This window comes from Anomaloglossus baeobatrachus, unplaced genomic scaffold (assembly GCF_048569485.1).
Source record: "Anomaloglossus baeobatrachus isolate aAnoBae1 unplaced genomic scaffold, aAnoBae1.hap1 Scaffold_34, whole genome shotgun sequence".
Taxonomy (NCBI): Eukaryota; Metazoa; Chordata; class Amphibia; order Anura; family Aromobatidae; genus Anomaloglossus; species Anomaloglossus baeobatrachus.
Window position 1 is genome coordinate 317,845 of NW_027442771.1, and position 5,886 is coordinate 323,730.

Here is a 5,886-nt window from a genome sequence, read left to right on the forward strand (position 1 = left end):
AATAAAATAAGTAGAAATCCACTAAAAGTTTTGTTTGGTTATCTTGCAATCCCGAGATAATCGTCTCCATGCTCCAAATCCATTTTAAAGCCATTTTTAAGGCATTTCGCGCATACATGAAATGAACACATTTTTCTCCAAAACTATAACAGATGCAAGCTTGTCCTGTTTGGTGGAGATGATATTTAATAAAATAAGTAGAAATCCACTAAAACTTTTGTTTGGTTATCTTGCAATCTCGAGATAATCGTCTCCATGCTTCAAATGCTATTAAAACTCATTTCTAAGGCATTTCGCGCATAAATGAAATGAACACATTTTTCTCCAAAACTATAACAGATGCAAGCTTGTCCTGTTTGGTGGAGATGATATTTAATAAAATAAGTAGAAATCCACTAAAAGTTTTGTTTGGTTATCTTGCAATCCCGAGATAATCGTCTCCATGCTCCAAATCCATTTTAAAGCCATTTTTAAGGCATTTCGCGCATACATGAAATGAACACATTTTTCTCCAAAACTATAACAGATGCAAGCTTGTCCTGTTTGGTGGAGATGATATTTAATAAAATAAGTAGAAATCCACTAAAAGTTTTGTTTGGTTATCTTGCAATCCCGAGATAATCGTCTCCATGCTCCAAATCCATTTTAAAGCCATTTTTAAGGCATTTCGCGCATACATGAAATGAACACATTTTTCTCCAAAACTATAACAGATGCAAGCTTGTCCTGTTTGGTGGAGATAATATTTAATAAAATAAGTAGAAATCTACTAAAAGTTTCGTTTGTTTATATTGCCATCCTGAGATAATCGTCTCCATGCTCCAAATCCATTTTAAAGCCATTTCAAAGGCATTTTGCGCATACATGAAATGAACACATTTTTCTCCAAAACTATAACACATGCAAGCTTGTCCTGTTTGGTGGAGATGATATTTAATAAAATAAGTAGAAATCCACTAAAAGTTTTGTTTGGTTATCTTGCAATCCCGAGATAATCGTCTCCATGCTCCAAATCCATTTTAAAGCCATTTTTAAGGCATTTCGCGCATACATGAAATGAACACATTTTTCTCCAAAACTATAACAGATGCAAGCTTGTCCTGTTTGGTGGAGATGATATTTAATAAAATAAGTAGAAATCCACTAAAAGTTTTGTTTGGTTATCTTGCAATCTCGAGATAATCGTCTCCATGCTTCAAATGCTATTAAAACCCATTTCTAAGGCATTTCGCGCATAAATGAAATGAACACATTTTTCTCCAAAACTATAACAGATGCAAGCTTGTCCTGTTTGGTGGAGATGATATTTAATAAAATAAGTAGAAATCCACTAAAAGTTTTGTTTGGTTATCTTGCAATCCCGAGATAATCGTCTCCATGCTCCAAATCCATTTTAAAGCCATTTTTAAGGCATTTCGCGCATACATGAAATGAACACATTTTTCTCCAAAACTATAACAGATGCAAGCTTGTCCTGTTTGGTGGAGATGATATTTAATAAAATAAGTAGAAATCCACTAAAAGTTTTGTTTGGTTATCTTGCAATCTCGAGATAATCGTCTCCATGCTTCAAATGCTCTTAAAACCCATTTTTAAGGCATTTCGCGCATAAATGAAATGAACACATTTTTCTTTAAAACTATAACAGATGCAAGCTTGTCCTGTTTGGTGGAGATAATATTTAATAAAATAAGTAGAAATCTACTAAAAGTTTCGTTTGTTTATATTGCCATCCTGAGATAATCGTCTCCATGCTCCAAATCCATTTTAAAGCCATTTCAAAGGCATTTTGCGCATAAATGAAATGAACACATTTTTCTCCAAAACTATAACAGATGCAAGCTTGTCCTGTTTGGTGGAGATAATATTTAATAAAATAAGCAGAAATCTACTAAAAGTTTCGTTTGTTTATATTGCCATCCTGAGATAATCGTCTCCATGCTCCAAATCCATTTTAAAGCCATTTCAAAGGCATTTTGCGCATACATGAAATGAACACATTTTTCTCCAAAACTATAACAGATGCAAGCTTGTCCTGTTTGGTGGAGATGATATTTAATAAAATAAGTAGAAATCCACTAAAAGTTTTGTTTGGTTATCTTGCAATCCCGAGATAATCGTCTCCATGCTCCAAATCCATTTTAAAGCCATTTTTAAGGCATTTCGCGCATACATGAAATGAACACATTTTTCTCCAAAACTATAACAGATGCAAGCTTGTCCTGTTTGGTGGAGATAATATTTAATAAAATAAGTAGAAATCTACTAAAAGTTTCGTTTGTTTATATTGCCATCCTGAGATAATCGTCTCCATGCTCCAAATCCATTTTAAAGCCATTTCAAAGGCATTTTGCGCATACATGAAATGAACACATTTTTCTCCAAAACTATAACACATGCAAGCTTGTCCTGTTTGGTGGAGATGATATTTAATAAAATAAGTAGAAATCCACTAAAAGTTTTGTTTGGTTATCTTGCAATCCCGAGATAATCGTCTCCATGCTCCAAATCCATTTTAAAGCCATTTTTAAGGCATTTCGCGCATACATGAAATGAACACATTTTTCTCCAAAACTATAACAGATGCAAGCTTGTCCTGTTTGGTGGAGATGATATTTAATAAAATAAGTAGAAATCCACTAAAAGTTTTGTTTGGTTATCTTGCAATCCCGAGATAATCGTCTCCATGCTCCAAATCCATTTTAAAGCCATTTTTAAGGCATTTCGCGCATACATGAAATGAACACATTTTTCTCCAAAACTATAACAGATGCAAGCTTGTCCTGTTTGGTGGAGATGATATTTAATAAAATAAGTAGAAATCCACTAAAAGTTTTGTTTGGTTATCTTGCAATCCCGAGATAATCGTCTCCATGCTCCAAATCCATTTTAAAGCCATTTCAAAGGCATTTTGCGCATACATGAAATGAACACATTTTTCTCCAAAACTATAACACATGCAAGCTTGTCCTGTTTGGTGGAGATGATATTTAATAAAATAAGTAGAAATCCACTAAAATTTTTGTTTGGTTATCTTGCAATCCCGAGATAATCGTCTCCATGCTCCAAATCCATTTTAAAGCCATTTTTAAGGCATTTCGCGCATACATGAAATGAACACATTTTTCTCCAAAACTATAACAGATGCAAGCTTGTCCTGTTTGGTGGAGATGATATTTAATAAAATAAGTAGAAATCCACTAAAAGTTTTGTTTGGTTATCTTGCAATCTCGAGATAATCGTCTCCATGCTTCAAATGCTATTAAAACCCATTTCTAAGGCATTTCGCGCATAAATGAAATGAACACATTTTTCTCCAAAACTATAACAGATGCAAGCTTGTCCTGTTTGGTGGAGATGATATTTAATAAAATAAGTAGAAATCCACTAAAAGTTTTGTTTGGTTATCTTGCAATCCCGAGATAATCGTCTCCATGCTCCAAATCCATTTTAAAGCCATTTTTAAGGCATTTCGCGCATACATGAAATGAACACATTTTTCTCCAAAACTATAACAGATGCAAGCTTGTCCTGTTTGGTGGAGATGATATTTAATAAAATAAGTAGAAATCCACTAAAAGTTTTGTTTGGTTATCTTGCAATCTCGAGATAATCGTCTCCATGCTTCAAATGCTCTTAAAATCCATTTTTAAGGCATTTCGCGCATAAATGAAATGAACACATTTTTCTTTAAAACTATAACAGATGCAAGCTTGTCCTGTTTGGTGGAGATAATATTTAATAAAATAAGTAGAAATCTACTAAAAGTTTCGTTTGTTTATATTGCCATCCTGAGATAATCGTCTCCATGCTCCAAATCCATTTTAAAGCCATTTCAAAGGCATTTTGCGCATAAATGAAATGAACACATTTTTCTCCAAAACTATAACAGATGCAAGCTTGTCCTGTTTGGTGGAGATAATATTTAATAAAATAAGTAGAAATCTACTAAAAGATTCGTTTGTTTATATTGCCATCCTGAGATAATCGTCTCCATGCTCCAAATCCATTTTAAAGCCATTTCAAAGGCATTTTGCGCATACATGAAATGAACACATTTTTCTCCAAAACTATAACAGATGCAAGCTTGTCCTGTTTGGTGGAGATGATATTTAATAAAATAAGTAGAAATCCACTAAAAGTTTTGTTTGGTTATCTTGCAATCCCGAGATAATCGTCTCCATGCTCCAAATCCATTTTAAAGCCATTTTTAAGGCATTTCGCGCATACATGAAATGAACACATTTTTCTCCAAAACTATAACAGATGCAAGCTTGTCCTGTTTGGTGGAGATAATATTTAATAAAATAAGTAGAAATCTACTAAAAGTTTCGTTTGTTTATATTGCCATCCTGAGATAATCGTCTCCATGCTCCAAATCCATTTTAAAGCCATTTCAAAGGCATTTTGCGCATACATGAAATGAACACATTTTTCTCCAAAACTATAACACATGCAAGCTTGTCCTGTTTGGTGGAGATGATATTTAATAAAATAAGTAGAAATCCACTAAAAGTTTTGTTTGGTTATCTTGCAATCCCGAGATAATCGTCTCCATGCTCCAAATCCATTTTAAAGCCATTTTTAAGGCATTTCGCGCATACATGAAATGAACACATTTTTCTCCAAAACTATAACAGATGCAAGCTTGTCCTGTTTGGTGGAGATGATATTTAATAAAATAAGTAGAAATCCACTAAAAGTTTTGTTTGGTTATCTTGCAATCCCGAGATAATCGTCTCCATGCTCCAAATCCATTTTAAAGCCATTTTTAAGGCATTTCGCGCATACATGAAATGAACACATTTTTCTCCAAAACTATAACAGATGCAAGCTTGTCCTGTTTGGTGGAGATGATATTTAATAAAATAAGTAGAAATCCACTAAAAGTTTTGTTTGGTTATCTTGCAATCCCGAGATAATCGTCTCCATGCTCCAAATCCATTTTAAAGCCATTTTTAAGGCATTTCGCGCATACATGAAATGAACACATTTTTCTCCAAAACTATAACAGATGCAAGCTTGTCCTGTTTGGTGGAGATAATATTTAATAAAATAAGTAGAAATCTACTAAAAGTTTCGTTTGTTTATATTGCCATCCTGAGATAATCGTCTCCATGCTCCAAATCCATTTTAAAGCCATTTCAAAGGCATTTTGCGCATACATGAAATGAACACATTTTTCTCCAAAACTATAACACATGCAAGCTTGTCCTGTTTGGTGGAGATGATATTTAATAAAATAAGTAGAAATCCACTAAAATTTTTGTTTGGTTATCTTGCAATCCCGAGATAATCGTCTCCATGCTCCAAATCCATTTTAAAGCCATTTTTAAGGCATTTCGCGCATACATGAAATGAACACATTTTTTCTCCAAAACTATAACAGACGCAAGCTTGTCCTGTTTGGTGGAGATGATATTTAATAAAATAAGTAGAAATCCACTAAAAGTTTTGTTTGGTTATCTTGCAATCCCGAGATAATCGTCTCCATGCTCCAAATCCATTTTAAAGCAATTTTTAAGGCATTTCGCGCATACATGAAATGAACACATTTTTCTCCAAAACTATAACAGATGCAAGCTTGTCCTGTTTGGTGGAGATAATATTTAATAAAATAAGTAGAAATCTACTAAAAGTTTCGTTTGTTTATATTGCCATTCTGAGATAATCGTCTCCATGCTCCAAATCCATTTTAAAGCCATTTCAAAGGCATTTTGCGCATACATGAAATGAACACATTTTTCTCCAAAACTATAACACATGCAAGCTTGTCCTGTTTGGTGGAGATGATATTTAATAAAATAAGTAGAAATCCACTAAAAGTTTTGTTTGGTTATCTTGCAATCCCGAGATAATCGTCTCCATGCTCCAAATCCATTTTAA